Here is a 17,929-nt window from a genome sequence, read left to right as displayed (position 1 = left end):
ACTTGAGAAGGCTCCAGTGTTTAGGCTTCAGTTTAGTGGGAGAAGGTCTTGCTAGCAGGTGTACTCATTTGTGTATGCTGAAATTGGAAGATGGAAATTTAATCACAAATGGCTTGAAAATTATGATTCACAGTATTTATTTACTTTTCATGGGTAACTATCTCAGCTGCAAGTTGGTTATAAATATTTTTTAAAGTAGCATTTAAAAGGTCTCTTATACCTGCAGACACCCTGTTTATGTATAAACGGTTCATTTTGACTATTGTCATTATAATTATGTTAGCACGCTATCATTAGGGCATTACCTAAAACAAGAGTTCAAATCTTAATCTTGTGTTTAGAATAGAATAGAATAATCCTTTAATTGTCCCACAAGGGGAAATTTGGTTGTAACAGTAGCCAGAAAGACACATATACAAACAAACAGTACACAGGACGCAGAACAGAAACATACACAATTTTCTTACATATTTACATATGGACAATGGTTACTATAAACAGAGTTCTGTAGCTATATGTGCGGCTAAGCATGTTTGAAGTGATGGAGTAATTTTGATTTGTTTTTGTGACTGAATCCATGAATAGGTTTTGCAGTGGTGCTCTTTAGCTTGCTAGTAGTAGTGTACACTTTTTGAACTTGTTGACGGGGCTCTAAGCGACTCTACTCACGTTCATACACAAGCATGAGAGATAAACCCCATGAAAGCATCTCTATGACTGCAGGGAAGTCTTCTGGTGCTTTGCAGTTTGACCCACTATCTGAGGGAGACTGAGGGCTAAAACAACCGAGAGATATTAAGAAGATAGGATTAACAGTTTACCCTGATTTTTTTTCCCAGAGATGGAGCTCCATCAGAAATACATCTATCATTGCATTCGGATGGGATTAAATCATCTCCCTGTGAAATCGGAGTCAAAAATCCTTCTCAGGGGGGATAACTCCTGGTCCAGTCAGCTAGAAATCTCCATAAATATACAGATATCAGATCACGCATAGTCATGCATGATCATTAAAGTAATGCAGAGGTGGATATATTTTGATCAGGAGCTGCTTATCACTGATTTGAAGCCAATTGGGTTGAAACTACTTTATCTGCTTTCCTGATTCCTGTTTTTATCTTTGAAAGCAATGCTGATAAAATTTTGTAAGGATACTGTGACAGCTGCAGTCCTCTTCTCGACTGCCCGTCACCATCAGATTTCCCATGATTCCAAAGCAACAAGCGGCCAGACCATCTCTGGGTGTGAAAACACATTTGGATACAGTCAATTTATGCATTGAGCTGTGAGGTGTGTGTGTGTGTGTGTGTGTGTGTGTGTGTGTGTGTGTGTGTGTGTGTGTGTGTGTGTGTGTGTGTGTGTGTGTGTGTGTGATTTCTCTCTCTCTGTACTGAGGCTGTGCAGATCCTTTTTGGTTGCAGAAACACTTCCTGAACTAAGGTCTTCGAGTATGTTTTTTAAATGATTCTTTAATGTTTTTAATAAATATAGTTATTAGTTTTAGCTTTACTGCTTTTCCTGTTTTTTAACTCTAAATGTGAGCTTAATTTGAAGACCATAGATTTATCTTTATATTGAATATAACTTACATAGAACAACATAGATAATGATAGATTGATCGAAAGATAGATGAATCTTTAGACAAATTTGTTTGAATTTATTTTGTTATAGCAGTGGAAGAATTACAGATAATTCATCTCATTATAATACAATGTTTAGCGAATCCGATTATTCACTTACTTATAATTTATTTGCTTACTGTTGAATTTTAATAAATAATCATGAAATAATTATAAAATGCTTCCAGTTAAGTTCTCCAATAAAAGCTTAAAAGTTCTAAAAAAAAATTTGAAAATATATTTTTGAATGTTTTTTTATTATTGAAAAACAAAGTGTTTGATGTTGAAATCCAAATAAAATCCAAAATAGTTATACCATAATTAAAGGGCAGCATGTATGAAGTCACAGAAACAACAACGATATTTGACCCTTAAATAAAATTACAAAATTATAAAAATTTCACGTTTTGAAATAAAATAATATATTAAAATGAATAAAAAATGTTAAGAAATAAAAGTATTCACTTCTTTGTTTTTTCTTGCTGTTTATTTTTCAATGAAGGGCATATAATTTTTTTTGTTGTAAGTTCGAACACATAAAAACAACATTAAATGATTTTAATAATGAAATAAATGGCTACTAAATAATCTCCCAAAAAAGAAAAAAAGAGTTAAGATAAAGTAAAAAGGTTATATATGATCACATATGACTTGAGTTAAATGTTTACTAATCAGGAATAAAAAAATGTTGCAATTGAAAGTAGAAATTAAAATTTGTGAATCAATTAAATTTAAAAGAATTGTTTTATAAAAGTAATAGTAAACAAATATACATATAACAACTAAATAATGTTTTGTCATAACATAAATTAGAGATGGCACGATGCCACTTTTTTATGTCCGATACCGATATCATAAATTTGGATATCTGCCGAATCCGATACAGTGTATTTTTTAATCAATGAAACTGTTTTTTAATATCTTGCTGCATTTTGTATAACTTCATAATCAAGTTTAAAAAAACAAAACAAAACACTGAAGCTATTCTGTTATACCTGTAGGCAAAAAATACACTGCACCCAAAATATTTCATAGTTCAGCAATACTGATCAATCTAATTTACTTAAACCTACTCCATCCTCCCTATTCTGGTATTTTAAGGAGTAAATACTAAACAACCTAAGTAATAGGGTTGCCAACTCCCAGCAAAAAAAACAGGGAACCACCCCCCACCCTCCACCTTGTGATGACGTAATTAACTTTAATTTAATGCGCGTGTAAAAAAAAATGCACAGAAATCAATTATTTTTCTACAATATTTGAATAGATTCAATATCTTTTTTCAACAGAATTACAGACTGCACAGATGGTACCTTCCCAAAGGAAAAAGTACTATAGCTTACTAGGGTATATTAGACTTAATAGTTACTATATACAGTAATGGACTTCTATACATTTTACATCGGATTAAAACTTTGGGTGTAAGATTCAGATAATTATTTATTAAAAGCTAGACAATTTAAATGAGAATAAGAAAGAAAAGTATTTCTTTGTACCCCCCTTTTCCCTGTTAATGCCCTATCGGCCCCCCTGGCTAAACTTTGCTAGATCCGCCCCTGCACAGTTACCAGCCGTCAGCTACGTAGAAAAAGATCCTGCTGTAGAAAGTAATATTAAATCAATTCTAACAACAGCTTATCAAGCTTAAACGTGCTGATGATGTTCAGCCGCTGGTTTCCTCTTTCTGGTGCAAAGTGGGCCAAAACAAACAAGAGAGATGGGAGTTGGGACAGAAAAGCCGATCAGCTGATCATTGATCAGTTTCATGATTGAAGCACATTTGATTGAAGCAACAGGAGAGGGAGGGAGAGAGAAGAGGCAGTAGCTCCATATATTGGTTGTTAAGCTTAATGTGGGAATCCTTTACAAACATTGAGAGATGAACTTACACACTTGCTTTACTTCTCTCTGGGATACAGTAACTTTCTTGGAGATGAAATGCCGGTTTGGTAACGTGGCTCCAAATGCTCAACCAGACCGCCGACAGGTCTTGCACGCCACAGCCGCTCTATCACATGACGCATACTGCTCGGACGTGCTATGGTTATGAGCTGAGTTACGCCATGTCGCAAGTTTTGTGAGGTGCTTTTGTGATATTTAATGGATCAGATTACATTTTTTATTTCTCTCCAATATCCGGTACAGTAATTTAGGTCAGTATCGGACCGATACGAATACGTAATATCAGATTGGTCCATCTCTAATATAAATAAAGGACCAAATAAATACATAAATTGACCACAACAAACAACTCTAAGAAAAAAAATATAATAAAATAAAATAAAAGGGTTATGTGATAAGGTAATATGGGAAAAACAAAAACAGAAGCAACATATTGCTAGCTTCAGCTGTTTGACTTCACTGTACTTTCATTCAAATATATTCATATAAAATAGATTTTACAGTCCTGCTAATATAAAATCCATACTTTGTACATCTACTAATTAAATAGGTATTTTTATGTTTAATAACCTACAGAGAAATTTGTCATTCCTGGGCCTCCGTACATGGGCCTGTCAGATATTTTTTCAGGCGTTTTTAGTCTCTTAGCTCAGGTTTTTCACTGTGAGCTGCGGTAACTATGGCAACCATGGATAACTTCAAATTAGTGGTGGATGAAGAAGCCCTCCAGGTTAGCAGGATGTATCACAACTCCAGCCTCTTCTCTCTATGCATTACTCCTACTGAGTAACACCAGACATACAGGACTCATGAATACACAAATACACACACACACACACACACACACACACACACACACACACACACACACACACACACACACACACACACACACACACACACACAAATGAAACAACACATCTCAGCTTTAAATAGTCCAGAGGGCAATGAAGCTGCTGGAGCGTTAAGAGCGAGCGCCCAAATGTCATTGTTCTCATCTTAATGTAAAATTTCACATGTAGAGTTGAGCCTGTGTGAGATGGGGAGGGAAGTGGCATCAAATCATTTCCTTCATTTCATTTTAAACCTTTCCAGACATAAATCCTCAGAAACAGCAGAGCCTTAACCGACTCGAACCAATCCATGATCATTTCACTGAATTTCAAAGCAAAGCATAAACAAAACAGGACAGGCTGGGTGCCCTGACACCAAAAACCAACCAAAGAAAAACACAACCCACACTCCTCCTAACAGGAGAGAAGCAAATCCTCCAGCTCCTCCTAGTGGAGAATAGTGAGATCGACCAGAGCACCAACAAAGCCCAGATGAAAAGCCTTTTCACCATGTTTTCAAATTTTTCACAACATTTTAAAATTATTGTATTATTGTTTATTTCATTGTGAATAAAACAGCTGCTGATTCAGAAATGTTTGGGTTTTTATCAATCATTTAACCCTTTTCTGGAACAGTTTTTATGTGATTATTACAAACAAGATGGTTTGTGGCAAAATCTAAAGACAACAATTGTACCTTTAAGCTGTCCCTCTGATGGACTCATTTATAATGTCCATCCTGCTCACTTCTCACTCTGAACATCTTCAGCTCGGCCTCCTGTCTTTGTGTGTGCATAAATTGCTCCGTTAGTCACTATTAAATACAGGATTAAATTGTTGGCACAGTTTCAGTCAAAGGTTTTAAAGCACTCGTTCATGTGAGCCAAACGCTCAGCTGCAGACTACTTTGTGATGTCATGAAGGGCAGATATTAATAATGCCTGGAGCTTTCTTTAGGTGCCTTCCCAGCTTTGACAAATGTCCAGCTAGGGTAAGCACATTTACTCAGAGCCTTCTTGATATGATGTTTTTCTTATTCCCTGGCTGCTGTGTCTGTGGGGATGGTGTTTGCCCTGTGTTGTAGCATCCTGATGACACCCAGTTTGTACCCCAGTGGATAATGAGACTCAAACCTTAAATACTGATCCGTATGCGTAGGTTTACGGTAAAAATAAACCTTTAACTTTACCCCATTAATGATTGACATTTCACAGTCTAAGAAGGCTAACCTGCTACTTTTCATATCCTGCATGGTGAATTCAATATGTTGGTCCACCAAGTTAATGTCATCAACAAATTGTGGTACAACCTGAGATTTGATTTTCACCCAGATGTCATCTGCATATCTGAACCAATGACTTAGTAGTGGTGGTCCTGTTACTTAGGTTGGGATCATCCTGCAATCTCTTACGGACTACTGACACTGCTACAGTGACTGGAACACAAGTGAAGAGAGATGTAACATTGTACAAGACCATTGTTTCATCTCCCTCCATAATGACATCTCTTACCTTGTCAACAAAGTCCAAGGTGTTCTGGACTTGGTGTTCACAGCTGCCTACCAACGAGTTGAGGATCAAAGCCAGAAACTTTGAGATGTTATAGGTGACCGAGTTGATCATACAGACAATTGGTCGTAAAGGTACACCCTGATTATGTATCTTTGGTAAACCATACAGACTTGGTGTAGCTTCCTCTGGATATAGCCTGTGGTATGTGGTCCAGTCAATAGCTTTGTCTTGTTCTAACTGCTTCAGACAACCACTCTCTTCCTGTAACTACTTCCTGGGTCTCATTTCAGGGGCTCATAAGTATTTCTCATGATAGTCTTTCTGGTTTAGCAAAACTGTGCACCTACCCGTGTGAGTGCTTTCCTCTCCTTTATGCTCATGTTGGATGCTAAGGGCTCTGCATTGCTTAAAGTGGCCTTTGATGGTCTTTGATCAGTGGTTGTCAATCAATCGTCATGACAATTTGCATATTAATAATCATGAAACTGACCTCACAGCCTAATGTTAGTCAGTGGTGCTAGTTTCAGTCATTTTGCAAATGTGGTGTTTATAAGGTTGGGGAAACCTGCAGTCAGTTTCTCCCACTGAAAATGCTACATCCAAATGAACAGAATCAACTTTTTGGCAATCATATAAAGGATTATTTTAAACTGTGAATCAAAGATGGTCACTCATAGTGGACATAAATGCGACCATCTTTGAACAGAGTCCGTGGTTTACGACACCAACTGTCTGCCATCTATAATCCAGTTTTGAGATCCCTTCCCAGACGCCTTAATGCCCACTCACATCCTGGGCCATCTGACCTCAGGAAATCACATGATAGGGGGCGGATAGGTTTCACAAAGTTGTTGTTTCTGGCTACTGTCTTTCCCCATCCTCAGAAAACTGTTATTAAATTAAGTAAATTGTGTACCAAATTGATTTGGGGGACAAACCACGAAGTAACGCAGAGGAAATTAATGTATAAAGGAAAAGAAAATGGAGGATTAAGAGCGCCAGATCTTAGCATTATTTTGATGATTCCTTTTCTAAAAAATGTATATAGCGCATTTGCGCGAAGCACCCACTGGATCCAAGGGAAGAAATCTTTGTGGAAAAAAATGAAAGGGAGAGCCCGAATGGGAGTGCCATACTTTAAACTTGTGTTTGGGGATCTTGTGGATCAGTGGAAATTGGATGCCTTAAATCTTTTACAATTAAACTCAAAACAAATATATAATAAAATCAATCTAAAAAAAATGAAGGTATGATACAATATAAGGCTGTGGAAAAAGAAGAAAATCAGAAAATAGTTAAAAACATATATGATAAAGTAATATCCGAGAACATGAGAGATACAGTGTGGCTTATCTCTGTCGGACGTCTCCCAGTAAGAGCTGTAGTTCTGTGGAGTTGCTTCGTTACTACTAAGAAATGCCCTATGGAGAATTGTGATGAAAACGAAACTCTTGATCATCTATTGATATCATGTTACAGGACGGTTGAAATAAGAAGGAGGATGGAAAAACTAGGTTTTAATATTGAAAATAATACAAAACCAGTAAGATATGGTTTGTTTAAAGAAAAGATGAGTGAAAATAAAAGAAGATTGTTTTGGCTGGTGATGTGCATTATAAATGTACACATATGGAAAACAAGGGCTAAAGGTGTTATAGAACAAAAAATGATAAGTAGTTTCACAGTATGTAAAAACATTGTAACGGAGCTGAGAAGAAGAAAAATGAGAGATATGAAATTAGGAAACGACTTGCCGTGGGAGCTTTTATTATTGTAAAATGTAAAATAAGATGTGAATAATTTGTGCATGGTGCTTGTATTATGTGTATTTGTAATTGTGAATTTTGATATTTAAATAAAGTGATTTAAAAAAAAAAAAGATAGGTTTCACAATGAGCGCACCCGAAAACTTGGTTGATTGTGACCTACAGCCGTCTTCCCACCTTGGCTCGTGTGATTAGGTAGAGGATCGTTAGGGGGTCCATTGTCCCTCTTGGTGGGTTACTCCCACAGAGCTTTAATCTGGGACTCTCCACCATTTGACCCTAGAACTGAAGAAGCTTCTCGGATGAGAGGCGAAACGTCTTCAAGCAACTTAAAGAAGTCCAGACGCTTTTCTTTCCAAGCTCCTTAGACCACAGTAAACTTTGTCTCGACCCACTAACTTTTCACTGAATCCTCTTCCTGCATATTCAGAGCTGAGATCCTGAGGATTACTGGTATTTTAAAGAAACTGAGGATGAAGCTATAAGAAGCGTTCACTCTGAATGGCAGAATGTTGTTATTGTTACGTAACACATGTCTGCAAAGGACAGTGGTCTCAGAGCCTATGTGATTGAAAGGCCATCTGCTTTGGTGGGATTCACACTGTGCTGTGCCGTCTCAGCTCTGTGAGTGTGAGGTTAGTGGGATGAGATTAAACTCTCCTTTCAAATCTCAGTTTAGCCTTTTATTTAAACCTGCAGTTTCCTTTCAGAGTGTATTCGTAGTGAAGACTTCACACGCTTCGAGTTCAGGACTGATGTGTTTATTTGGCAGCTGGGTGGGGGTGGGGGGTGTTGTCAGTCGTGGTAACACCTCGTGACCCTCTTGGAGAGCATTTGTTGAGGGAAAGTGTAGGAGGAAGGTTTTCCTGCCTGCTGGATTTGGCTGCTGCATATGCTGCAGTGGATTACACTGATCCAACTTAATGCCTCAGACGTGCAATCATAACTACAGGAGCTGCTGAGGGCACAGCCGTGGACGCTCGCAGCACCATCTGCTGCCACTGCTGGTGGATTAACTTCGAGGAAGATGGTGTAAGGTGGGGGTGGAGGCACATGCAGACCCTGAGCTGTCGACCACCATGCAGAAGCCCTCTTACTCTCAGCTTCTTTCCTATCCACACAAACCCTCACACGCTGGTTTATAATCTGTGGAGTAAAAAATGTGACAAAGTTCCATTTCTCCCTCCCGGTTTAAACATTCATGCACAATCAAGGACACACAGAAGATACAACACAAAGAGGAAACTAGCTCGCCACCAAGCTAACATTGTTAGCTGGCATTAGCTGAAGTTAGTTTATAGATTGCAGACTGTTAGACTTGATGGATAGCATTAAGTACCTGCTACCTGCAAATAATCATGCGCATTTAGGCGGTAACTGTAACGGAATACTCATATTTTGAATTTTAAATATATAACACTGGTACATGTATTCCGTAACTCCCCAACACTGACCATGAAGCAGGTTCAAAATACCCAGGATCTATTTTCCTTATCTGGATTCACTTAAACTAACTGCTAATCTGAAATCACATGCAGGGGGTTATCAATGTGATAAAACTAACCAGTGTGTATTCATCTATGTGTGTGTGTGTGTGTGTGTGTGTGTGTGTGTGTGTGTGTGTGTGTGTGTGTGTGTGTGTGTGTGTGTGTGTGTGTGTGTGTGTGAAAATGTGAAAACAGTAAAAGCCCTGAAGCTGAAAGAGCTGCTGTATTAATAAAGTTTATTTGAAGCAAGAAGGAAGGTGCCAGTTACCACAGTCTGAGAGTAAAAATAAAGACAAGCAGACTGTGTGCAAATGTGATATAAAGTCCAAATACAAGCAGATGCTGTGATTTAGGATCAGATGTTGATTCTTGTAGAATAGTAAATATTGTTTGTGGCCAAAACGAAACATCGAGAATAAAGTTTCTCTCAGGATCTAAATTTCTAACTGAAGCTGTTCTGACAAAGTCTTTAAACCCCAGAAAAAAACCTTCAGACCCTCTGACTATCTGCATTCTGAGCTCTCAGGAATCTTCAGGGATGGTGACCTCATTGTGCAGGAATCTGATTGGTCAGTGATTTCCTGCCTGTTGGTCTCTGATCTGGAGAATAGCCTGCTGTGGAGCACATTGGGTCTGCAGGATCAGTTACTGTAACGCTAAATCCTGCATTAACATATTCACATCTGCAGCCAATTTATTATCCCCAATTAACCCAACATGCAGGTCTTTGGACTGTGGACCTGGAGATGACCCACTAAGCTACAGGGAAAACAAGAAAAGTCAAAGAATGAACCCAGCTGGGGTTTGAACCAGCAACCTTCTTCCTGTGAGGGGACAGTGGTGGCAAAATGATAAATTTGATCCTTTAAATTTGACAGTTGTGTCGACTCAGCTCAGCTCAGCTCATAACTTTTGCAGTTATACAAAGACCCCCACCCCACCCTCCCAAAAATCTCACCTAAACCTACATATTTCCTGGTCATTGGAAGAACTAACGCTTTTCTTTTGATCTATGAGAAGTACAATAATCTGGTTTATATTGGAGTTTTTCAGGTCCAGTAATGACGGCTGCCTTTCTCTGATCGTCCTGATTAGCACTGAATGTTTAGCCCAAATGTGCAGGTTTCTTTGGGTCACATGATGCCCAAAATGTATGTGTCAAAACACCCATAGAAACAAGCACTTCAACTCTGAATGTATCCAGGAGGATTAGCTTTTTTTCTCTGTAGTTGCCACAGCAGCATCCTAAGTAAGTACCACCTGTTTGGCCCAGATGTGGCCTGGTATCAACAGCTGATTTTGCAAAACATTAGGCCTCATTGATTGGTGGATTTAGCTGGATCAACTCAGGCACGCAACCTCTTTATATCAGCCAGATATCATGTTTGTTGTGTCACATCTGGCTCATTTGCTATAACTTGGCCAATAGTGCCATAAGCAGCCTGGATTAGGCCCGAATGTGTCTGCAGAGTGTTTATTTTGGCATCAAAGTTGTGGATCTTTAGTGGAATATGCTTTGTGGATATTTTCTAGTTTTTCTATTCTCCCCACACTAACACATCCCATATTCTTGTTTATGTGTCCACAGAGAGTTTAAGCCCTGCCCTCCAACCATCAGGAGAGTCGATCCGACCACATGAATCCCCTCCATCAGGAAACGCCAACAACTAAAAACCTGCTGCTGTGCTTTGAAAATCAGCATCATCCACCCTTTTTAGAACTCTGTGCCTTCAACCAAAACTCACCAGTGATACTTCTGAAGCTTTCTTTTTTTTTTTTTTTTACTTTTTTTCTTTTTTCAAGCAGGACTCAGAGGACATATCTGCCTGATGAAGGAGGGCCCGGGATCCTGCTGCTGTCTCTCTGAAGAAAAAAAACAATAAAACCCGACATGCAACGTTTCAATCATTTTAACATCCCACCGTGTTCTTTTTTTAATCAACCAACTGTGTCAGTGATTTACTTCATATCGGAAGAAATCCCTTGCTGTGCAATATCATTGATATTTACGTGAAGCTGTTATGTGGATGTAGACTTTGGATGAACTTTTTGGTTTATTTTTTTAATGATCTTTTCCTGATTTCTATTTTTCTAAAACGGTGTAAGAGAGATGATGGGATACAAACAAAAAACAAATTTTAACAAAGACGGAACCTTCACTTGTTGGTAAAAAGGGTGTTTAGTTTTCCTTAAATCCTCCCCTTCCTGCTGTGACCAGGGCCAAAGCCATAGCCTATCTCAGATAACAATGGACGAAGCATTTCAAATGACCGGTGTCCCTAACAGCAAGATGCATTCAGGGTCTCACATTCTCACGTGTCAGCTCATCTTAGCCGTTTGTTTCCTGTTTTTTTCAGGGCCTTGAATCCGAAGTATTTAGTGCTCCCTACCTTTGTGTGGCCTGTTTTTCTTGCTGTTATTTTGTACTTCCTCCTACATATCAGTCAAGCAACTTTAAGTGGCATGATTATGTGTGCCTGTAGAGAGAGACATGAATGAGTGTCTTCTTTACAAATTGGACATAAAGTACTGTAAACTTTCAAATATGTCACAGAATAATGGCTGGATAACAAATCCATGAAACAGGGATCTAGTGGTTTAAAAAATGTGGAGTCAATTAGTTAAGTGTCTAAAATACAAATGGTTTTTCTAGAATAACCCTTTATTTGGAAGCATACTCAACAAAACCACCCATTCAAACTGTAATTTTTCTATGAGCTTTATAAAAAAATGAAAAAAAATAAAATAACTTTACCAGCAATTACAGATTTCAAGGGTTACATGACAGCTTATCGATTATATATTTATTATTTACTATTATATATTTATTTTTAAAATTATATAAATGAGTAGTACCTCTACAGGGCAGCCAAGTCAACTAAGCAAAGGATTGGAGCTGGTAGTTCCTATAAAACTGTCCACACCCTAAACATCTCAGTTAAGTGTGTTCGTCTCCTTTGGATGCTTTATAAATGTGATAAAACTGAAATATCTTGGGTTTTCAAGTGAATTTGCAGAACAACGGGAAAACAAGGGTCCTGCTGCTTTTTGGAGACTGAAATGTTGATGTTGTATTAAACTGGCATCCTAAAGGATTCTAAAATGTCATTTTGTCAGATACCTCACATAACAGCACACACACCAAAACAACACTTTGTGTGTAAATGACCATCGCCAGGAGCTGTGACAGGGCAGCACAAGTTGACATCCAGTTCAATATTTTATCAAGCAAATCTTCATTTTCTGACCTATTTAATTTTATATAAAAAAAAGGCTTTCTGTAACATTAAAGTTCCAGAGTGTAAAATATCACCACCAGAAGTCAGCAGATTGCAGACTGTAGTCAACTGAGTTCTGTTTTTTTGCGTCTTGCAATTCAAGTACATACCTAGCGACCGTGGCCACTGTAGGACAAACACATTTTAATCAGTCAAGAGATATCTAAAACATCACATAATGGCTGTAGTTAAAACACTGTAACTAATATATTATATAATAAAATAATATCCAAACTATTTTTAACATGTTTGAATAATATTAACACTTAGCAATAAATCAGAAAAATTAAAAATAAATGTTTCACTTAAATATTTTATGTTTTTATCCCTGAGACACCTCAAAGCTTTAGTTGCTGTTCATCTGTAGTGAGTGTACCCAGAAAGCAAAGTCACTCCAGACCAGATCAGCCCTAGATTTTTCTTTCCCTATCTTTGTCAGTCCACTGTTTACCTCAGCTGTCAATGCCGGGTGAGAAGCATCCAAATCTATTTTGTCTGGAAGAGGCTGATAAACTTTGTGAAAGAAGTCAGACACAAGTCAATGTGTTAGTGAAGATCACTTCTGTCTGATAACAGTGATAACTGAGGTGACTTGTTGAGTATAACAACAACTCAACTTATATAAATAGTTTCTTTTTAAGATACTTTGTTGAAGTTAGACTTATATTTTGTGAGACGAACCATTTAAAGCCATCTTTGAAAACCAAAACCTCAAAATTAAGTAAGTAAAATTTTATTTATATAGTACCTTTCAAGACAGAGATCACAAAGTGCTTCATAAAGAAATGCCAGAGCATTTACAACAAAAAAGACAAAAAAAAAAGTTAACCAAACACAAAGATTAGTTTTTAGTTGTTTTTTTTTAAAGAGACTACAGAGACTACATTGTCCACAGATCTCAAGGTCAAAGGTGGAGAGTTCCAGAGTCTGGGGGCCACAGTGGCAAAAGTTATGTCTCCCTTAGTTCTCAGCCATGCTACTATATAAGCTAAGATTCAAAGATAACTAAATGTTTTACAGGAAATAAGCTCTGTCTGTAAAGACTACGAGCCAGAAAACTTGAAACTTAACTGGGAAAGCTTTAATAAATCCAATTTTAAACATAATCTATAACACCATCTCCAGTTACTGGATTTAAAAGGTGTTCTGTCCCATATAACAATAAGAACTTGTGCCTCTTCTCACTTTAACTTTGGCCAACCACCACAGCCGACTGAGAGAATAATCAAAATATGAGCACAGATTTTCACTCAGCACTTTTGGAAAGAAGATACTGCAGAGATGTGATATATGGTTTATAAACTCTAAGATTATATTAGCTTGTTGTATATCAATCCTTACAAATGTGCTGTACAGTGGTTTATAGTTTGCATCTAAAAGATAGATATGAAATCCTGATATGAAGCCTCCAGCTGAGCGTGCTCATGCTTGACCAGAGAGCAGATGTTTACCGGGCTAGAGGTGACAGGAGCTAAAGGGCTGGTTTCAACAGATTTCTGTACAACAGGGCGTCTTTGTTTGAGGTTCTTCCTCACAGTCTTCATTTGTAAGACCCAGAAGGTTTCTTTATTTTAGTGTGAAGAAGTTTAAATACATACTGAAAATATTCACAATTAATAAAGCATCCATTTATAAAACTGAGGAACCGCCTCAGATGTTTAATAGAAGGAATATGTCTCTGTGTTTCCACATAAAACTGGTAAAATGTCGTCACAGAAAAATACTGCTGTGATGAATCAAAGAAACTCATCAGCAGGTTCTTGTGTTTAACCACCTTAGTTTGGCTTACAGTGGCGGGCCATGAGTGATGTCTTTGTCACTTAGAAGGCTGCACCACTGAGGAGGATCAGTAATGATGATTATTAGTCATTTTTGACAACTTGCAACATGCTGCATACTGGTGCAATGAAAAGTCCCAAACTTACACCACTCTTCTTCAGATGTTTTTGCACTCTGTAAAGTTATCCAGGGAACCCATTAGAACTAAACATTTGAAACTGACACTTCAGTAGAAATCTAGAATATTTCCATTTGAAAAAAGCAGTCTTGAGATTGAACATTATACTCAGGCAGGTTCAATTAAAGGTAAAATAAGATGTAGACTTTCAAATATTTAAGAAAGACCATGTGGAATAATAAATATGTTTAGAAGTGGAAAGTGGAAAAAAGTAAAAATATATAGGAAAACTACAGCCTGACAATGCAGCAGATAACTTCATGTACCAGTGAAACCTGTCACCAGTGGATAAAAATATCATTTCTTGAAAGATGATGGTTATTAATCTTCTATTGAAGATAAAAGCCTGAAATTACTCAGAAACATCTTCATATTGCATATAAAAGATGGGAATCATAGCTGGTGGTACAGCCCAGGCTATGGCACCAGGTTGTGGGTTTGGATCTCTTAGTTGGAGGAGTCAGATCTCTGGGCTAAATGTGGCCCTGTCTGTAACTTGGACACTAATTTGGACCAAACTGTTATTTCTTTTCTGATTTTTATGTCCAAATGCTAGAAAATTAAGATGAGTTGAAGCTGTAAATTTGATTTTCTGTGGTAAACAAGTTGCCTCCAAGGCTGGAAGTGAAAGTCAGCTTTAACATTTTGGTACTTTTGAAATTATTGACTCAGATGAGCTAGGACACAAAATCTGGGTACATGTGTCTGCTTATATAGTGAAACACTAAAGGAATTCCTTAGTTTTTACAAATAAACAATAACCATGAGTGAACTAGGATGAAGAAACCATGAGAAAAATAGGCCTGTTTGAGATTTTACAGTACTTCCTGTTTTATTGTCTCTGCCCTGCTCTCTGTAGCTGTGAACTGTGCTCCATCAACCCTTGAAGCTGCTAACTCTGTACTGTGTAGATCGGAGATGTCGGAGATGTCCAACCTTACCCTAAAGTCCTACAAGCATCCTGCATTAGCTCTCCATATACCTCTTTCACACACAAACACACACTGCTCATCATTAGAATCAGTTGCAATTTATCTTATTCAGTTTGATTCAGTTTGTGCCTCTCAAGGAATTGTTATTCTCTGACTGCCAAACTAAACAATCTTATTGTGTCACGTGATATTCCTGCTTTAATTCACAAAACGGGCGTTGACGAATAGAGGTGGTGCAGACAGTCCTCTATAGGTTTAATCAGATGGTGTACACGTGAGGACTGATCGGCACCTATCAGTAACTTTTGCACATACCTGCTCCAGTTTTGTAAATTTCGCTTTATGCTGACATCATAAGTAATTGTTACCTTCAGTAATCATCATTATTTCCATTTAGGATCTGATAATGGTGTTTTATTAGGACCACAGAGATTTTTCTCCGGGAGATCTGATTTCCAGAGATGAAGCTGCATCAATCTTTTATTCAGTAATTCAAACTATTTTAGCTCCTAAAATTATTACTGTATTTTTCAGACCATAAGGCGCACTGGATTATAAGGCGCATTAAGCGAAACAAAACAGTCAGATAAATCAAACTTTATGCAACTCATTCTTCTTGCTTCCTCAACTTCCGTACCATTGATTCATTAATGCTGAATCCTTTTGCAGCTGCTCTATTCCCATGTTGTTTCAGTATATTAATGACTAACCTCGTATTGTCGATGGATTATCTCAGTTGTTCTCCTGACTAATGTTTGGTCCGTTTACAGCATCCTGCCATGCGATTGCATTTGTCAAAAATCATCAGGAACCCTTACGTTAACTTTTATTGAGTGGAAAAAAGTTAGCGTTCATCCTCCAGCCTCACTGGTTTTATGTTATGCTAACATAACTGTGTCGCTAGCGATCACGTAGCACATCATTATATATCAGCTAGCCCACCTTCAGTAACCCTAGAAAAGTCACTGCTGTTTACTTTTCTGTCTTCATTTATGTTGGAAGTGATAGCAGAGCTGTATGTTTTAATTTGTTTCAGAAATCTCTCAGTCAGAACATGCTATATCATGTTTAGATGGAAACTAGCGAGCTAACTTCCTGCTAACTTGTAACTCCATTAAATTTAATAAATTCTGTCATCATGGATGCCTTAATTGTTACGCCTGGTAAAGCAGCAACGCTGATCATTTTATTAAAGATGAGAGAATTTAGACAGTTTTTTAAATCTCAGTGATGCCGCAGTGCTCGTTTGACTTTGGAACCTGAAGCAGATGGAGTTTTGGATCCAGATTACTCTGCAAGGCTCCTGACTACAGTAGCCATAATGCTCTGGTGCGGCTTCGTAGCTGACCAAAGTCGTAGTAAAACATTTTTTTTGACCAATTTTTGAGCGCCGCGCACCACATAAAATCAGTTCAAGGTCAGTAAGCACAACCAGAATTCATACATATGGCGCACCGAATTATAAGGCCCACTGTCGATTTTTGTGAAAATTAAATAATCATGCTTTTTATTCACGGTTTTATATGCAAAACGCAACATTTGGTTAAACAACTTATCTTAGCTGTTTTCTTTGAGTATCTTTTTTAATGTGTTTCATGTAGAGATTAAAAAATTACAATCAAATCAAAGCCATCTGAAACATATTTCACACCACTTCCCATTAACCTGAAAATGCCAGTGTCTGTAAAATCATGAATCAATCTTAAACTAAACTAAATTTAAAGATTTTCCAACATAAAGCTTTCCGTTTGGGTGATGTTTTGTACAATAACTTTATGGTTTTATCTGCTTTTTGTTTAAGTTAGAGTTAGCATAAAGACATTTATAGGAATCTTTTTTTTAAATTTGAATGGCAATCTTTTTATCTGCACTTGTGATAAAACCCCTCAGAGGCACAAACTGATGCTCGTGGCTCGCACATTTTGCAGCATTTTGGACATTTTTCAACACGTCTGAAAAAGTGACTTTGTGTTGGAAACCTGCAAAGTTTTCTTAGTGCATGACTTTGACTGCATTAGCCCAGCAGTCGTACAAACCTGGGGATGTTGTGTTGTACTGGCAGTAGTGGAATTAGTTTCCGTCTGTGTGAGTGTGAAGCTGCTGCCCTCCATCAAGAACCTTTACTGACACCTCTCCCAAATACAGCGCTGCCAAACTGGTCTGAATAAGCCAAAAGTTTCTGTGTGTAGAAGTGGTTTAAGTGTTTCACATGTTAGACCTCCACCCATCAATGTTACATCGTGTTTTTAAATAAAAGAATCCTGTTTGTTAAACTGTTGATAATATATGCAGAAGAGTTATGAAATAAACAGAAACTAACTGGATTCTGCTGCTTAGCTGCTTTTCACTGTTCTTCCACTTGGTGAAGTGAATGAATTTTCTGCATTTCAAACAGACTTGCCTGTACGAAAGTCTCTTAATGTAGAGCGGTCACATCACTGTAGTTACTTATTTAATACCATTGCACCGATTCTTTGAAGTTAGTTTTTGGACCCTGCACAGCACACAGAAAGTAATTTAATTTAATTCAGTTCTATTTTATTTATATAGTCTCAAAGTACAACAACAATCAACTCAAGGGGCTTTATGTTGTAAGGTAAAGACCCTACAATAATACAGAGAAAACTCCAACAAACTCCCGAGC

The 17,929-nt window shown here is 37.6% G+C and overlaps 1 protein-coding gene across 1 annotated transcript in view; it reads left to right on the top strand.

Moving 5' to 3' along the window:
* Positions 1-17,609, top strand: part of LOC113008816 (potassium voltage-gated channel subfamily A member 5) — a 46,298-nt gene extending 28,689 nt beyond the window's left edge. Inside the window, exon 2 of the mRNA XM_026146628.2 lies at positions 10,707-17,609. The gene's annotated coding sequence lies outside the window, so the exon portion shown is untranslated. The remainder of the gene's footprint in view (positions 1-10,706) is intronic.
* Positions 17,610-17,929: the final 320 nt, after the last annotated feature.

This window comes from Astatotilapia calliptera, chromosome 17 (assembly GCF_964374335.1).
Source record: "Astatotilapia calliptera chromosome 17, fAstCal68.1, whole genome shotgun sequence".
Classification (NCBI taxonomy): Eukaryota; Metazoa; Chordata; class Actinopteri; order Cichliformes; family Cichlidae; genus Astatotilapia; species Astatotilapia calliptera.
Note: the sequence above shows the minus strand (reverse complement) of the source record. Positions and strands in the feature narration are given on the sequence as shown.